Source organism: Mercenaria mercenaria, chromosome 14, assembly GCF_021730395.1.
Source record: "Mercenaria mercenaria strain notata chromosome 14, MADL_Memer_1, whole genome shotgun sequence".
Lineage (NCBI taxonomy): Eukaryota > Metazoa > Mollusca > Bivalvia > Venerida > Veneridae > Mercenaria > Mercenaria mercenaria.
The window spans coordinates 16,021,764-16,040,836 of NC_069374.1; positions in this window are offsets into that span (position 1 = coordinate 16,021,764).

The following is a 19,073-nucleotide window of genomic DNA, read 5'->3' on the forward strand; positions in this document are numbered from 1 at the left end:
ATTTCTATGTTCTTTCTGGATTTCTTTTATAACTGACAACTTTTTCAGAAGTAGAACCTATGTTCGTATTCTCATTCCAGTCTAGCAATGCATGGTTGCCGCTGTTCTGATTTTAAGCTCGACTATTTTGAATTGATGCTTATGACAAATCTGACTTGAATTTCTACACACAATAATAAAGCGAACAACAACAACAAGAATAAGAACAACAACAACAACAAAAAAACACTCACATTCCAAACCATCAACGATAGCTTCCTTTTCACCCTGAAAAGTGGTGATCATGCTTGAATTCTGTCTCTGAAGGTCCCAAGGACTGAAAAAGTCGTCCATATGCCTTTTTAGCTTGCAGGCTGCTGCTTTCTACTTTGTTTTCGCTTTCATAAATATCAACCATTCTGCTGGCTCAGTTGCATTTGAGGTGTTGTCACCAAAGCGGCACAGCTTTTTGACATGACGATCTGCTGTCAAAAGAAAAATAAGTTGTATTGCAAAAGGAGATGTATTACTATCATTATTCAAAAAATATCTAATTGAATTCAATAATATCAAAAACTCAATCATACAAATAGAAGATTATTCCATGCCCCTCTTCTATCCAGCATAATCCAGTATTTCCTATAACGGTTTTTCCTAATTAATTATTTCCTGGGCGAGGGAGTAAGCCATTTCCAAGCCATGACTGCGGATTCTCTGTTGCACAAGGTGAACTTAGACAGTGTGGACAAACACTTTCAGCTAAAGTTTCACTCTGTCTTTGTATGTCAGATGTTGCACATGGCAACGTGCAAGGTTCTTTATCATTTTGTCATTTTGCAGTCTCCGTGTGCTTTCCTGTGAGCTGACCACATTGTTTGTTTCCTGATCTGGTATTGTCAAACATTCTGATTCAGTATCATTTAAAAAATATAATTTCTAAGTCCCAGCCATGAAAATTAAATATTCCACATGTTATCTCGTTTTGTTCTTCAGTCCATATGTGGAGATGATGTCCAGTTGAAAGCATGGGCTTCCTTACATTTCATACTGTATATCATACAGCATTGAAAAATATAACACATAATTCCAATTTCATTGGATCACCTGACCACTGACACTGCTACTCAAGATCATATGCCCTGAGCATGGGTATAATTTGACTTCATTATGAATTGTTTGTAAATTTTATATAATCAGGTTGGCTTAATGTCTCAGGTGAGTTATTGTGATCGCTCAATGTCCGTCGTGTGTCGTGTGTCGTCTGTCAATTTTAGTTTGTGTATGGGATAGAGGCTTTATTTTTCAGTTGATCTTCATGAAATTTGGTCAGAATGATTGCCCTGATGAATTCTAGGCCGAGTTCGAATATGGGTCATCTGGGCTCAAAAACTAGATCATGAGGTCAAATCAAAGGAAAACCTTGTGTATGCGATAGGGGCTGTATTTATGTCTCCCACCACACAGTGGTGTGGGAGACATATTGATTTACTCCAGTATGTGTGTGTCTGTGTCTGTGTGCCTGTCACAAAGCTTGTCCGCATTCTAAGTCGAACATTTCTCATCTGATCTTCACCAAACTTTAACAAAATGCGTTTGGCCATGAAACCTCGGCCAGGTTTGATAACTAGCTAAATCCGCCCGGGCACGTTTGAATTATGGCCCTTGAATTACTGATTGGATCCATTCATCACAGCCATCGAGAGAAACTAGACATTTTTCAATTGGGTCCATTCATCACAGCCATCGAGAGAAGCTAGACATTTTTCAATCGGGTCCATTCATCAAAGCCATCGAGAGAAACTAGACATTTTTCAATGTTGCATTTGTGGGAGACAGGCGCTTTACTCAAAAGCATCTCTTGTTTTCAATTGATCTTCATGAAATTTAGTCAGAATGATTGCCTTGATCACATCTAGGCCGAGTTCAACTATGGGTCACCTAAGGTAAAAAGTAGGTCACTAGGTCAAATCAAAGAAAAAAACCTTGTGTATGCGATAGAGACTGTATTTTTCAATTGGTTTTCATGAAATTTGGTCAGAATGATTGCCTTGATGAATTCTAGGCCAAATCTGAATGTGGGTCATCTGGGATTATAAACAAGGTCACTAGGTCAAATCAAAGAAAAACCTTTTGTATGCGATAGAGGCTGTACTTTTCAATTAACCTTCATGAAATTTAGTCAGAATGATTGCCTTGATGAAATCTAGGTCGAGTTTTAATATGAGTCATCTGGGATCAAAAACTAGCTCATTGGGTCAAATCAAACAAAAGTGTATGCGATAGATGCTGCATTTTTCAATTGATCTTCATGAAATTTGATCGGAATGATTGCCTTGATGAAATCTAGGCCATATTTGAATATTAGTCATCTTGGGTCAAAAAATAGGTCGTTAGGTCAAATCAAAGAAAAACCTTGTGTCCTTGTGTATGCGATAGAGGCTGTATTGTTCAATTGATTGGATCCATTCGTCACAGCCATCGAGAGTCACTAGGTCCAATTGTAGAAAAACCTTGTGTATGCGATAGAAGCTGTATTTTTTAACTGATCTTCATGAAATTTAGTCAGAATGATTGCCTTGATAAAATCTAGGTCGAGTTTGAATATGGATTATCTGAGGTAAAAAACTAGGTCACTTAGTCAAATTATAGAAGAATCTTATGTATGCGTTAGAGACTGTATTTTTCAATTGATTTTCATGAAATTTGGTCAGAATGATTGCCTTGATAAAATTTAGGTCGAATTTTAATATAGGTCATCTGAGGTTAAAAACTAGGTCACTAGGTCAAGTTATAGAAAAATCTATGAAATTTTGTTAGAATGATTGCCTTGATGAAATCTACATTGAGTTTGAATATGGGTCATTTTGTGTCAAAAAGTAGGTCACTAGGTCAAATCAAATGCAAACCTTGTGTATGAGATAGAGACTGTATTTTTCAGTTGAACTTTTTTGGTGTCATCTTGGGTCAAAAACTAGGTCACCAGGATATATTTAAGAGAATACTTATTTAAATTCAAGAGACCACATTTTTGGTCCAATCTTAATGAAAATTGGCCAGAATATTTGTTTCCATGAAATAACTAAGTCAAACAAGCTTACACTGTTATGGTATGTTTCTCAGGTGAGCGACCTAGGGCCACATTGGCCCTCTTGTTCAATTGATCTTCATGAAATTAAGTCAGAATGATTGCCTTGATAAAATCTAGATTGATTTTGAATATGGGTCATCTTGAGTCAAAAAGTAGGTCGCTAGGTCAAATAAAAGAAAAACAACTTGTGTATGGGATAGAGGATGTATTTTTCCGTTGATTTCCATGAAATTTGGTCAGAATGATTGCCTTTATGAAATCTAGGTCGAGTTTTAATATGGGTCATCTGGGGTTAAAAAGTAGACACTAGGTCAAATCAAAGCAGTACCTTGTGTATGCCATAGAGGCTGTATTTTTCAATTGATCTTCATGAAATTTGGTCAGAATGATTGTCTTGATGAAATCTAGGCCGTGTTTGAATATGGGTCATCTTGGTGAAATCTAGGCCGTGTTTGAATATGGGTCATCTTGGGTCATAAACTAGGTCACTAGGACATATCAAAGAAAATACTTGTTTAAACTCTCAAGAGACCACATATTTGGTTCAGAATTTGTCAGAATATTTGTTTCCATGAAATCACTAGGTCAAACATGTTTACACTGTTATGGTGTGTTTCTCATGTGAGCGACCTAGGGCCATCTTGGCCCTCTTGTTTTTTTTTTTTTTTTTTTTTTTTTTTTTTTTTTTGTTGTTGTTTTTTCAATACGAAACTGGAAACAAACAATATGCATTTGTTTAATCCATTAAATAATAATTATAATTACACTTATAGTTTGAAAACTGCATCTCGCTGCATTGCAGATTTGCGCCAGTACTTATTTTCCGGCACGTTCAGGTGATCATATTCAGGCTTTAATCTGTATTCTCTACCCCAATAGAGAGCAAGTTTAATCTCTATTTCTTGGCTTTTGACAGCCTTTTCTGCTTTTTTGATAGAATCATAAGGATCTACTTTTCTTTTTTTTTTTTGGCACTGCTCTGACTGATTGCCTGTTTAATCACAGAATTAATGCACTCATTTGCATTTTGACTATATGGTTTTGGTGAGAAACCTAACCCACAAATAGCCCTGATTTCCACCGACATGCAGTTCTGATTAACTCCATTTTATATTCAGTAAAATATTCCAGAAACAAATGGCCATTCTCATGTCTTGTTTTCAATACTTTATTTAGTTCTGACAGTTTGCTTGATAATTCATCAGATGTCAAGATGTCTACCAACCTTTTTTTCCTGAAATTGCCTTCCATCTTACCAAATATGTCTGTTATGTATTCTTGTGCCACTTTGTTAGGAATGTCTAATGAAGTCAACTTTCTCTTAATATTATCTTTCATGTGTTACACAAAAGATGATAAACATTGTGGAAACATGTTTCAAATGAATTCGACATATTAATATCATTGTCTGTTCCAAACACTTTCAAATTCTTTAGGGACTTGCATGATTGCAGAAAGCTCGATGCAAGTTTGAAGTAACTGTCAAAAGTCTCTTTTTGATGTAGGAGCATAGGTCGATCACCACCGGTTCGATACCTGTAGGGTTCAGTAACATTTCCTCCATTTCCTCTGCCTCTTTCCTCACTACAGGTGCTGACCTGTGCACAACAGGATCCCGCTCACGGTGCTGGTTCTTGATTATCTTCACCTCGGCAGAGTGTGTCAGCAGAAGACGGTCATCTTGACTTCTACGAAATGAAGGCTCCAGACGCAATGATCTACAAAAGCTGTTTTATTGTTAAACATTTTAAATTTAATGTCCTGTATATTTTGGACCATCCCAGTATGTTAAGGGCTATATGACATGGGTAATCCATCAGAAAAGGGAGGGGCAGTGGGTGGCGGTACTATGACATATTGGCAACAGATGGAAATTTCAGACAGCTATTCTAATTAGGATATGTCAGGGCCTTTTTTCCTAATTCCTGGTTGCTTTTTAGCTTGCTCGCAGCTAATCAGACTTTTTACTGCGCAAAAACATGATAATCTGAAGAACAAGGTCAACTGGACATTCACCATAGACATAATCTGAAGAACCAGGTCACCTAGACATTCACCATAGACATAATCTGATGAACCAGGTCACCTAGACATTCACCATAGACATAATCTGATGAACCAGGTCACCTAGACATTCACCATAGACATAATCTGAAGAATCAGGTCACCTAGACATTCACCATAGACATAATCTGAAGAACCAGGACACCTAGACATTCACCATAGACATAATCTGAAGAACCAGGTCACCTAGACATTCACCATAGACATAATCTGAAGAACCAGGTCACCGAGACATTCACTATAGACATAATCTGAAGAACTAGGTCACCTAAACATTCACCTAAAACAAAACAGTATGTAATCATCATGCATAGTTTGCACTTACCACAGGCAATTTAATGCTTGACAAAATGTTACATATAATCATTCAGAAGAAAGAACAATATTACATAATATTCATTCGGAAGAAAGATAAATAGGACTTAAACAAAGAAAGAACTGCTTTCCGCTATTTTTGATGCGTCATCGAATAATGGTAGCTTTCTGAAATCCTGTAGTAGTGGAATCTGGTAATTGTTGTATTTATCTGGCAAACGATTGGTCAGGATATTCACAATACCTACCTCAATTTATATGGACAAATCGGTGATAGGGAGCGACATACGGTGTTGTGGCATAAAATGTCACTGATAATAATTTGAAGTTTCTCACGCTATAACATTAATTGTTTCTATAATATTCTACTTCATAGTACTCTTTAGACAACCCAAACATATTCTTTGCAACTGGAAATTTTAAGGGTTCCATGAAGATAACAGTAACCGATTTTAAAGAGTGGAATGTATTATAGACCATAAATGTATGCATTTTCATTTTCATTGTTGGTGTTTTTAATAAATATCCGTATCATAGTCACTTTCTTCCATACTAGGTTTAGGTAGACTTTCTTTGATATTTTGAGTAGAACAAATAGAGAAATACTTTTATACTTATATAGTGGAAGCCACCACTCTGAGCGCCTTTTCTGTTGAACAGTTTGACTCGATTAAATTCATCATCTTACAAGTCATATTTGAAAAAGGCAATTTTCAGGTTCATACTATAGAAAGCGCATCCATTTTATATCTTTTTATATCTGAAATTTACACCCCCACCCCCTCACGTTTCCATTTTCTGTCTTCGATTTTGTATTATTCTTTGCTCTTTTATAAAAATCATTATACTTCAATGGTACTACCTTGTAAGTATGTTTTCGCCTTGCGATGATGATATCTATGTCCCATTGACTGGGTACGTTTAATTTTGTTTTCGATTTCGCAACTGCTATGGCCGTGTGCATAAAATAACACTTCATGTTTTCTGACCGCTTTCTAAGAATTTGTGATCGATTGTGTGAAGATTTTGATTGATTGTAACAGCTTTCAGTAGACATGGTGCAACTATCTAGTTCCTGTTTTTTGACCGGTACATGAATCAGAGTACAGAATAACTTATTTAACCATGTTAGGCAAGGATGATAAATAAAGAGTACTTAGCACTTACGAACTGCTTGAAGATCAAAAGTGCTGCAACAAACTTACACAGTCTTTCTTTGCTAGCTGATTATCTTTGTATTTTCTCCCTTGACCGCTTGATGTCCGTCGTGCGTCCGTCAACAATTTCTAAAAAAATCTTCTTGAAAACCACTGGGCAGATTTATACCAAACTTCACAATAATGATCCTTGTGTGGCCTCCTTTCAAACTTTCTCAAAGACTTGAGTTCCATACAGAACTCTGGTTGCCATGGCAACCGAAATGAAAAACTTAAGATATATTCTTGTCCAAAACCGCAAAGCATAGAGCCTCGATATTTGGCATGTGACATCGTTTGGCAGCTAATAAACTAAATATAAAGAAAAGGCACCTTGCAACATACGTTATATGTACCAGATTTGATTAACTATACTGTTTATAGTGTAACAGTATATGTGCATGTTTTTTCTGTTGTATTTACGATATATTTTGTATTTTTTCTATCGGTGAAACAAACCCGATTGTATATAACTATTCTGTTAGTTAAGCAACCACTATTCTATGGTATTAACCAACGTTATTGTGTTAGTTAAAGCAACATGTATAAAGTTATTCTTTTTAGCCCACCATCATCAGATGGTAGGCTATTCAAATCACTCTGCGTCCGTGGTCCGTCCGTCCGTTAACAATTTCTCGTTATCGCATCTCCTCAGAAACTACTGAGGGGATTTTGACCAAACTTGGTCAGAATGATATATTGGTACCCTAGATGTGTCCCCCTGAAAATTAGACTGGTTCAACAATTTTTGAATGAGTTATGGCCCTTTGTTTATTTTTATAATTTACATAGATTTATATAAGGAAAAACTTTGAAAATCTTCTTGTCCAAAACCACTGAGCCTAGGGCTTTGATATTTGGTATGTAGCATCATCTAGTGGTCCTCTACCAAGATGGTTCAAATTATTTCCGTGGGGTCAAATATGGCCCGCCAAGGGGGTCACATGGTTTATATAGACTTATATAGCGAAAAACTTTGAAAAACCTCTTGTCCAAAACCACAGGGCCTAGGGCTTTGATATTTTGTATGTGGCATCATCTAGTGGTCTTCTACTAAGATTGTTCAAATTATTCCCCTAGGGTCAAATATGGCCCCGCCCTGGGGGTCACATGGTTTACATAGACTTATATAGGGAAAAACATTGAAAATGTTCTTGTCCAAACCACAAAGCCTAAGGCTTTAAGATTTGTAATGTAGCATCATCTAGTGGTTCTCTACCAAGTTTGTTTAAATTATCCCCCGCCCCGGTGGTCACATCGTTCATATAGACTTATGTAGGGAAAAGCTTTTAAAATTTTCTTGTCAATAGCCTACAACGTTCAGATTTGGACCACTTGTATAGTTTTGAGTGGCAAGATGAACCTTGACATGAGTTGACATTGATTTTGACCTAGTGACCTACTTCCACATTTCTGTAGATACAGCCTTCAAATTCGGACCACATGCATAGTTTTGTGCACTGAAAAAAACTTTGACCTTGACATTGACCTAGTGAACTACTTTCACATTTCTGAAGGTACTGGCTTCAAATTTGGACCACATGCATAGTTTTGTGTTAAGAAATGAAATTTGTCCTTGATTTTTACCTAGTGACATACTTTCACATTTCTCAAGCTACAGCCTTCAAATTTGGACCACATGCATAGTTTTGTGCACCGAAAAAAACTTTGACCTTTACATTGACCTACTTTCACATTTTTGAAGGTAAGGCTTCAAATTTGGACCACATAGATAGTTTTGTGTTCCGAAATGAAATTTGACCTTGATTTTGACCTAGTGACCTAATTTCACATTTCTCAAGCTACAGTCTTCAAATTTGGACCACATGCATAGTTTTGTGTACTGAAATGAACTTTGATCTTGAGATTGACCTAGTGACCTACTTTCACATTTATGAAGCTACAGGCTTCAAATTTGGACTACATGCACATTTTTGTGTTCTGAATTGAAATTTGACATTGATTTTTACCTAGGACCTGTTTTCACATTTCTCAAGCTACAGCCTCCAAATTTGAAGCACATACATAGTTTTGTATACCGAAATGAACATTGACCTTAAAATTGATCTAGTGACCTACTTTCACATTTCTCAAGCTACAACTTTCAAATTTGGACCACATGCATGGACCACATGCACAGGGTTGTGTACTGAAATGAAATTTGACCTTGATTTTGACCTTGAGCTAATCTTGAAATTTGGAACATTCAAAAATGGCTCAATAGTGGGCGCCTAGATCACTCTATGATCTCTTCTTAGTTAAAGAAACACTATTGAATATAACATATCTATTCTGTTAGTTAAGCAGGCAGCCACTATTCTATGGTATTAACCAACGTTATTGTGTTAGTTAAAACAACATATATAAAGTTATTCTTTTTAATTAAAGAAACACTATTGAATATAACATATTTATTCTGTTAGTTAAGCAACCACTATGCTTGTATAAAACATTTGTTCCATAACCATGATATGAAGAACATTGTCATTCTGATAGTTAAAGAAACACTGTTGTATATTACTTTGATAATAATGTTAATTAAACAAAAAACTATTGTAATAGATATTTTTCTCAGTAATATTAATTAGACATCTTGGTAAAATTTTTCAAGAAATCCTTATCATTTTTGAATTTATTTTCAAAACAAGATTTTGTCAGGTATTGTCCGTTTTACTTTACATTTAAAGTAGTCTAATTTTTCATTTTGGAGGAATATTTATTAAAGTTTCAAGAAATCTTATTTGGCGTAAAAGCGGTAAAACCAACATAGTGCATTTGAGACCAGCATGTATCCAGATCCATGTTGTTCGCTTTAAGAGTCTATTGCAATTAGAGTAACCGTAAGCGAACAGCATTGATCTGGATCCATGCTGGTCTCAGATGCACTGTGTTGGTTTTCTCGTGGTGCGGCTCATATATCTAATGAAAAACAAAATAATACTGATGAAGTAGAACTAGAGATTGAAATCTTGAAAAATATTCCGACTTATACGGTTTATGTATCCTTTTACATATTTTTGTTGTTTTATTATTTGTTTTGATTAATCAGATATTTCTGTGTATATATTTAAGAAATGATTTATTGCAATAGAGTGCTTAAACAATATTTATGCACGATGGGCGGTAATCATCGGGCGTGATAATTGCACGAGGCGCAGCCCGAGTGGAATTATTTGTACGACGTATTACCGCCCAAGTGTATACATAGTGTTAAAACACTCTTTTGCTATAAAGTAATTTCGGTTCTAATATGTCCTGAATCTAAAACAGTAGATAAAATATAGAAGCACTCTTTCTTGGTCGCAACAAAAACTTTGACGTCCCCGCACGTTAACGTGAGTCATTCTAGCGTAAGAGTGTTTTAACAGAGACAAGCATATTAGAATTGACAGTCTTGTCTTAGTGTTTGTAAAAATCTTGAATGTAAATTTTGTAAATACAATCTTATAGTTATTCTGTTTGAATTGTGGCATTGCTATGATACTCACTACAAAAAAGCAAGGACGTGTTGTTTTGCTCATTGTCTGTCGGTCATTTTGGTTGACCATATAGAAAATAGAGAATATTGAGTCTGGAGTGGTCAGTCATCATAGGACGGTTGCATATAGTCACGTAATGACCTGTTGTAGGGTAAGATTTATAAATGAAATGTGCTAAAAAGACATAACTCTGGATGTCACACAGAATTGCAAGACTGGGGGTAAATAGGCAAATATCATCATCTCAGTGACATTCTAGCAAATAAAAAAAAGGTTTCGCCACAATAACACTTTCAACAAAAAGAGGCCTCTGATAAGCAGATGACATTTATTCTTTTGGGGTTCATAAGTCAAAAGTCAATTCTTCGGACTGGAAATGGTTTCCCATTTGACCTACGTTTGTCGCACTTCGTAAAATAATTGTGTGTAGTAAGTAGATAAACCCTTTCATCTGTGGGGTCAGTAGATTAGAGGTATAGGTCAAAATAACGAGTGACCTTCAAATTGAATGTGGTTTCAGATCAATTAATGTAAACATGTTTTGCCAAATGTTGTCAAACTTCATGCGATGTTGCCTGTTATCAGAAGATGTCCTCCAGATGCTTTGGAATCAGTAGCCGAAAAGTCAAAATCACGTGTTATGAACATTACATACACCCATAGCCTGTGACAGGTCATAAGGGCATAAGTGTTTTAAACACATCTTTAGACGGATACTCAGTTTAATCTTTAGCCTGCTGGCGGCAAGTGATTTAGCCTTTGCGACCAGTGCAGACCAAGATCAGCCTCAGCACATCCATGCAGGCTGATCATGGTCTGCACTTTTCGATATTCTGTCAGTAAGTTTTCAGTGAAAACTCCTTTGAATAATAAGTGGTGCTGCCAAAATTGAATGATAGACCAGTCCATTTTAGAAATTTAACAGGGTAATGGGTATGAGAAAGAGGTCCATGATTTATTTTTTCTATTTTACTCATTGGATTAATTAAAGAAAAGAGTTGTTTTTATCGAATAAAATTTGCTATGACTCTATATACGTATTAAAAGTAGTCAAAACAACAAAAACTTTTTGAAACAAGTCACTTTATTTTAAACCAGTGTTTCGGCTACATTAGCCATCAAAATAAACATAACAAAAGAAGTGACGTCAACGTCAAACGACGTCGATGACGACAACGTCAAAATTTAACAACAGGTTAGAGACCATCAAATGTTTTCCCATAGACTTACAGTGTAACATTAAAGCGTGTACGGCCTTCTATACATCAAAACATGTATATCTAATTACAAGTTTTTCAAGAACTATCTTAGTTCTACCAAAATATCGGACGAAAAACATATGAATAGTGAAATTTTATCCAAGTAATTTTCGTGTGAATGAGATGACCCCCTGTTTACATTATTGACATGGCGGGAGAAATTCGTTTGATAAAACTTTTTTCAGTACACATAAAATGTAGCAAATTTTGTCAAAATGTATAATAAAATACTGTAAATGCAGTGAAAAAATATCAATTCTGAAAAATAATCACTTCCTGGGTTTGTTTACATGACTGACCAATCAGAACGCACAGACGTTACCTTACCTCATTCCCAGTAAGTTCCCTGTACTTTTTAGCTCGACTATTCATAGAATAGTAGAGCTATTGGACTCGCCCATGCGTCGGCGTCCGCGTCCGCGTCCCGATTTTGGTTAAGGTTTTGTATGTAAGCTGGTATCTCAGTAATCACTTGTGGGAATGGATTTAAACTTCACACACTTATTCACTGTGACAAACTGACTTACATTGCACAGGTTCCATAACTCTTTTTTGCTTTTTCACAAAATTATGCCCCTTTTTCGACTAAGAAATTTTTGGTTAAGGTTTTGTATGTAAGCTGGTAACTCAGTAACCACATGTGGGAATGGATTGAAACTTCACACACTTATTCACTGTGATGAACTGACCTACATTGCACAGGTTCCATAACTCTATTTTGCTTTTTTTACAAAATTATGCCCCTTTTTCGACTTAGAAATTTTTGGTTAAGGTTTTGTATGTAAGCTGGTATCTCAGTACTTACTAATGGGAATGGATTGAAACTTCACATACCTGTTCACTGTCATGATCTGACATGCACTAAGCAAGTCCCGTAACTCTACTCTTTTTTTTCAAAATTATGCCCCTTTTTCGACTTAGCAGTTTTTGGTTAAATTTTTGTATGTAATCTGATATCTCAGTATCCACTAATTGGATTGGATTGAAACTTCACACACTTGTTCACTGTCATGATCTAACATGCACTGTGAAGGTCCCATAACTCTACTTTGCATTTTTACAAAATTATGCCCCCTTTGACTTAGCAGATTTTGGTTAAGTTTTTGTATGTAAGCTGGTATCTCAGTATCCACAAATTGGAAAGGATTGAAACTTCACACACTTGTTCACTGTCATGATATGACATGCAGTACAGAGGTTCAATACCTCTACTTTGCATTTTACAAAATTATGCCCCTTTTTCGACTTTTGTATTCATTCAATTGACAAGGCTGTTGAATAGTCGAGCGTTGCTGTCCTCCGACAGCTCTTGTTTGAATTGATGGTCTCTGACCAACAAGACTATATGAAGTCTTAAAAAGATATGACATTTCGTCCGATCAAAAAAGGTGAGTGTTGAATTATTTAGCAGTTTTAGATGTTGTCGGGACCTGGCACACGTAAGTTAAGAAAAGCACGAAAATTTCAACATCGTTAGAATAAGAAAATATCTACTAGTATCTCTATGTGTTTTATGTAAGCATGTCTGTAAAATATGAAAAACACCGCTTAGTAATGATTTAAAGGTCTACTTTTTTGTCAGACATTTTACCTTTTGTAAAGTTTATATTGTTCTTCATACATACTTGTAAAATGTTTCTATATGTGAATGAAAACAAAGCTGTATATTAAAATTTAGAAAAAAAATGTACATTTATTTTTTCTCTCAGATCGTTTTGGGCTTCAACGTCCAAGGAGTGCGTAACAATCCATGAAAATGTCTGAGACTACGAGTCAAAGTACTCTCACAAATTTGCTCCAACGGCTCTGCTTAACCCTTTTTTCGGGGCTGTTAAAACTAACAATAGAAAAAAACACACATTTAAACCTCTTATTGGATCTTCATCAAACCAGATCAATAGCATCATCGTCCGTCAATAGTAAACACCTATCTTCAGATGTCATCTACTCTGAAATTACTGGTTAAAATTATACTAGACTTGGTCAATAGCGTCGTGGCATAACCCTCTATCATTTTTTTTTCAAGTATTTCACCTATGCCTTAGTGGCCGCCAGAGCTAAAAGGAGAGAAACATTTAATGCTTTCTTTTCATGAACCGCTTAATGGATCTTCATCAGACTTGGTCCAGTGCATCATTATAGAGCCCTCTGCTTTCAAGACTGTTCAAATGGGGACAACTGGCCCATTTTAGAGGGCATAAAAGCTAAAACGAATGAAAATACCTATTTACGTTTACGACTTTTTAGCTTACCTGAGCCAAAGGCTCATGGTGAGCTTTTGTGACCGCTCAATGCCCGTCGTGCGTCGTGTGTCGTGTGTTCGTCAACATTTTCTAAAAAAATCTTCTTGAAAACTACTGGGCAGAATTTCACCAAACTTCACAGGAATGATCCTTGGGTGGTACCCTTTCAAAATTATTCAAAGAATATAATTCCATGCAGAACTCTGGTTGCCATAACAACCGAAAGGAAAATCTTTAAAAATCTTTTTGTCCAAAACCGCAAGACTTAGAGCCTTGATATTTGGCATGTGACATCATCTTATGGTCCTCTATCAAGATTGTTCAAATTGTGCCCCTGGGGTGAAAAGAGCCCCGCCCCTGGGTTCACAAGTTTTACATAGACTTAAATAGGAAAAAAATTTAAAAGTCTTCTTGTTTAAAACCACAAGACCTAGACCTTTGATATTTGATATGTAGCATTGCCTTGTGGCCCTCTACCAAAATTGTTCAAATTATGCCCCTGTGGTGAAAAGAGGCCCCGCATCGGGGGTCCTCAAGTTTTACATAGACATATATAGGAAAAAAACTTCAAAAATCTTCTTGTCTGAAACTAAAAGGCATAGGCTTTTGATATTTGGTGTGTTGCATTGCCTTTTGTTCATTGTTCATTTTGTTCATTGCATTGTTCAAATTATTACCCTGTGGTGAAAAGAAGCCCTTCCCCTGGGGTCCCAAATTTAACATAGACTTATATAAGGGAAAAAATTAAAGTCTTCTTTTCAGAAAGTTCAAGGCCTAGGCTTTTGATATTTGGTATGTATCATTGCCTAGTGGACCTCTAACAGGATTGTTCAAATTATGCCCCTGGGGTGAAAAGAGGCCCCGCCCTGGTGGTCACTTGTTGTATGAGTTATATAGGAAACAAGAAATATCTTTAAAAATGATGGTCGGCGAACTGTAATAAGGAAAGAAGTTTATGAATTTTTCATCTAACATTCATCTTTCATCTAACATTTTTCAAATTGCAAAACTAAACACCGCACTTTAACAATTTAAATGGTTCTCTTTTAATTTTTCGCAAAGGTTTCGTAGGGTTGCAATTTTGTTTCGTTTATCCTTAGACGAATAATTACAGCAGCAGTGTGATGGAGATTTATGAAGCGGTTCATGAGAAGAGGTCAGTAAACGTGTTTATATTTTTAGCTAAATTGGTCCCTATCCCCATTTGTAACAAAATAGCAGGAGACCTTACGATATTGTTACACATCGAGTTTGATAAAAATCCATTACATTTTAGTGGTTAATGCGAAGAAAGGCATATCTACTTTTAGCGATAGTGGTCCCTAATAGGGCTCAAGTTCCTATATAAATAAATTTGGAAGAGGACCTTATAATGATGCTCCAGACCAAGTATGACAAAGATCCACCAAGCTGTTCATGAGACGCTGTATAAAGGCATTTCTAGTTTTAGCTCTAACAGCCCCTAAAAGGGGTCAAATGTCCAAGCTGAACAAAGTTGGCTGCGGGCCTAATAAAGATGCTACAAATCGAGTTTGATTAAAATACATGAGAAAAAATCAATTAAAGGATTTTTTATTGATTATTTTTATTTATTTCTAAAATAGGCCAACTGATCCCGCTTTAACAAATAGCATATTCGCTATTCATGAATCTCCGGACAATGACGTCACACCTATAAAAAAGTGAAGGTCAAGCAAAACATACAATTGTAATTATTTCAATATTTCAGTTTCATAAGCAAAGTTTGACCGTAGTCATATCACATAGATAAACTGTATGCAGCGTACCTTCATTTCAGTGTAATGAGATTCAGTCATTATATAGCATATATATAATAAAACAGATTTCAACTGAGTTCAATATTTGCATACCATACTAAAGAAAAATATTCATATATAATAAATCAGTTAAATAATTTATAACAAATATATCAAAGCAAACAAGTACCCATTTTACTACGCAATCTGAATAAGTCACAAAAGCAAGAAACCTTTTCATATACAGACGACAACTGTAACAAGGAAAATCTTTTAAAAAGCACTTCTCTACATAAAAGACTCTTATCACACCCTTATTCATGTGATACGCAGACCGTATTCAGCTCTTTCTTTTATTTGATATATGTTGGTATTTGAACAGGTTTTTATCATATTTATTAAACTTACTTATCATTTTGAGATATATCAATATTCTTGCTAAATATACTGAGCCAAAGTTAGCTTTAAAACTGTGAACAGCGTCGTTTAGGATAAACGCTTTGTCTACATTTCACTCAGCGTAGCACAATCAACAGAGTGAAAGAAATTGACACTCTCGTCCAATCAGGCAGAGTGTTGCATAAATCTTCCATTTTGATAAATTATCTATATTGCGTTATCAAGTAGTTTGATTTGCAAACTGAAGTCACGTGGCATAGGTAACGAAAACGAATTTAGATGGCGTCGCCGAAAAATACTTCAAAAATTATCAGATCATATTTCCTGGACTGTTTAAATATATTTACCTGTTGTATCCAATTGATTGCGTGTCACCTTACTGTAACCTTGACCTACTGACCTACTTTCTTGTTTTTTTTTTTAGATACAGCCATGAAATTTGGATGACATGTACAGTTTTGCATATCGATCTTAAAACTGACTTTCAGTTACCATGAATGTGACCTACTGACCTACTTTCTAATATTTTAGCATCAGTTTGCCATTTTTAAAATTTGTTCAAGCAAACAACTCTACTCAGGTGAGCGATATAGGGCCATCATGGCCCTCTTGTTCTCGAAAATTGCTTGACAGATCTTCATCAAACATTGACTATAACATCATTTAGGGTCTACTCCCAAGATTGTTCAAATGGAGGAGACTGGCTCCTTTTAGGGTCCAATAAAGCTAACAATAGAAATACCTTTTAACGACCTCTTCTCGTGGCCCACGGGATCTTCCTCGGACTTAATATTTAGCATTATTGTAAAGTCCAATTCCAAATTTCAAATGGGGGCACTTGGCCCATTTTAGGTTTTACTTGCACTAAAAACAGAATGACTTCTACTTATAAACTAGTAACAGATCTTCATCAAACTTCGTCTGCAACATCATTGTAAATTCCTGTTCCAAGTTTTGTTTAAATGGGGGACCTTGTTTTTTGTTTCTTTTCGTGGCCATGCACTAGAGTTGAAAAAAAAAAAGAAGATAAAACATGTTTTAGAGAACGACACATGAACTGCTTGAAGGGTCGTTATCAAACTTGATCTCCTAACTTGGGAATGCTTAGCCCATGCATGTGACTACCAGAGCTAAGAAAAGAAATAACTTTAAATCACTTCTTCTCATGATTCACTCTATGGATCTTTATCAAACTTGGTCTATAGCAGCAAGGTAAAGTCACCTCCCAAATGTGTTCAAATGGGAGCACTTGGCCCCTTTAAGGGGTCAATAGTATTAAAATTTAAAAAAGAGATACCTTTAAAGTAACTCCTCATGAACTAATTGATTGATCTTCAACATACTTTGTCTGTAACGTCATTATAAGTTCCACTCCCAACTTTATTGTAATTTGGGGCACCTGGTCATCCCTTTTAGGGACCAGTACAGCTAAATTCCCAATTAGTATTAGACACAGATAGGTTGAACATTCCCTGCTACTATAGGATGCACTATATATATCCGTGTATGTCTGATAGTTCTGTATTTGTTTTTTGTCAAAAAAACAAACAAAAAACAAACAAAAATGAAATCCACATTTTTATATTACCGGAAGGTCAAATCCACCACTTTCGGTGACGTTTGGAACACATCTACTCCCACCGTATTCTACTGGGCGTATTTTGGCCAGACTTCTACAATGAAAGTGTTTTGTCAATATTTTGCAGGAATACTTTCTACTGTATGAGGACGTAATTTTATAATGTTTCTTTAAACACACCGAGCATGTAATTCATTTTAAATTTTTCTCAAGTAAAGCGTGTTGCTCTCAACGATGTATGCGCAACGTTTGTTTCTTCTTTCTTCTTTTACTCACCTGAATATAAAGTGCTCGGGGCGAGCCACTGTTATCACTCACAGTCCGTCGTCCGTCCGTCCGTCCGCACTTTTCTTCAAACGACATCCCCACTAGAACCATTCGGTGGAAGTTAATTAGGACTGGTCTGTATGTTCCTTGGACGTTCCTCTTCAAAACAAAGACCGCCAGAGCTTAAAATAGAAAATTCTTCAAACAAAAACTCCTAAAACCACTCGTCCGATTTTGAAATAATTTTACATAAATGTTCCTCCAGTGATCTTTAAAGAAGTTTGCTCAAGTTATTCCAATTTGTAGTAATGATGGCCGCAATGGAGCGTGATTACTTTTTCCCATCATGTATATTGCGGAAACTTTAAATCTCTTCTTGTCAGAAACTGCTTGCCCGATTAAGTAAAAAATGCTCAATATCCCTGGGTTGACACTTTACGGAGTTCTTTAAATTTAAATCATTCTGATTTATGAAATATCATGACCACAGTATGTGGTCACTTTTTCCTCTATAAATATTATTGAAAATTAAACACTCTTCTTTTCAGAAATTGCTGATTTGATTCTAAAATAGTTTTCACTTGATGATCATTTATAAAGCTGGATATTCATTCTTTTCCGATTCTTTAAAAACAAGGCGAACAAAGTTTAAAACAAAGTTTAAAGTATAACAATCTCCAAACGGCATGTCCGATGGTAAAGAGATTACGCAGGCATGTTCCTTAAATGAAAATGTATGCCATGATTTTTTCTTTTTTTTTTTTTTTTTTTTTTTGATTCATGAATAAAATATTGCTACCAAAGGAAAGTACCCGTACGAAGTGTGACGCCTGGTCACCACACGGAAACCAGGCTAAACTTTACAAGAACCAGGCGTAACTGCAGTATCAAAGGAATCATATGAACTAAGCGTAAACCAGGCGTAAATTGAGGCGTAATATGCAAATGAGTACGCCAGGCGTAAAAAATTACGGGCGTAAACCAGACCAGGCATAAAAATTACGGACGTAACTTTACCATTATTGTTTAGGCCTTTTAAAAAGGGAAAAAAATTCTAAGTCAAACTTTACGCCTCTTTCTAGAAGTTAGAAAATTTCGAAGTCAAACTTTACGCCTCTCACTAAGAAACAAAAATTCTAAGTCCAACTTTACGCCTCTGTTTGTCTAACATGAATAGGTTACGCCTGGTGTTTTAATGATTGCGCCTGGTTTTCCTGCGATTTACGCCCGTAAGTAAAATAGAATTACGTGTCCTGCTCCTGTACGCCTGGTTCTTGTCACGTAACAACCCATTACGCCTGGTTTACGCCTCAAAACTAGGCGTATTACGCCTCATTACTTCGTACGGGTAATTATATAATTATAGTGGAAACTTGAAAAAATTTCCCGCCAGAAACTGCTTGCCTGGTTTTAGAATATTGTATATATTAGTTGAAATTGTTTTTCTT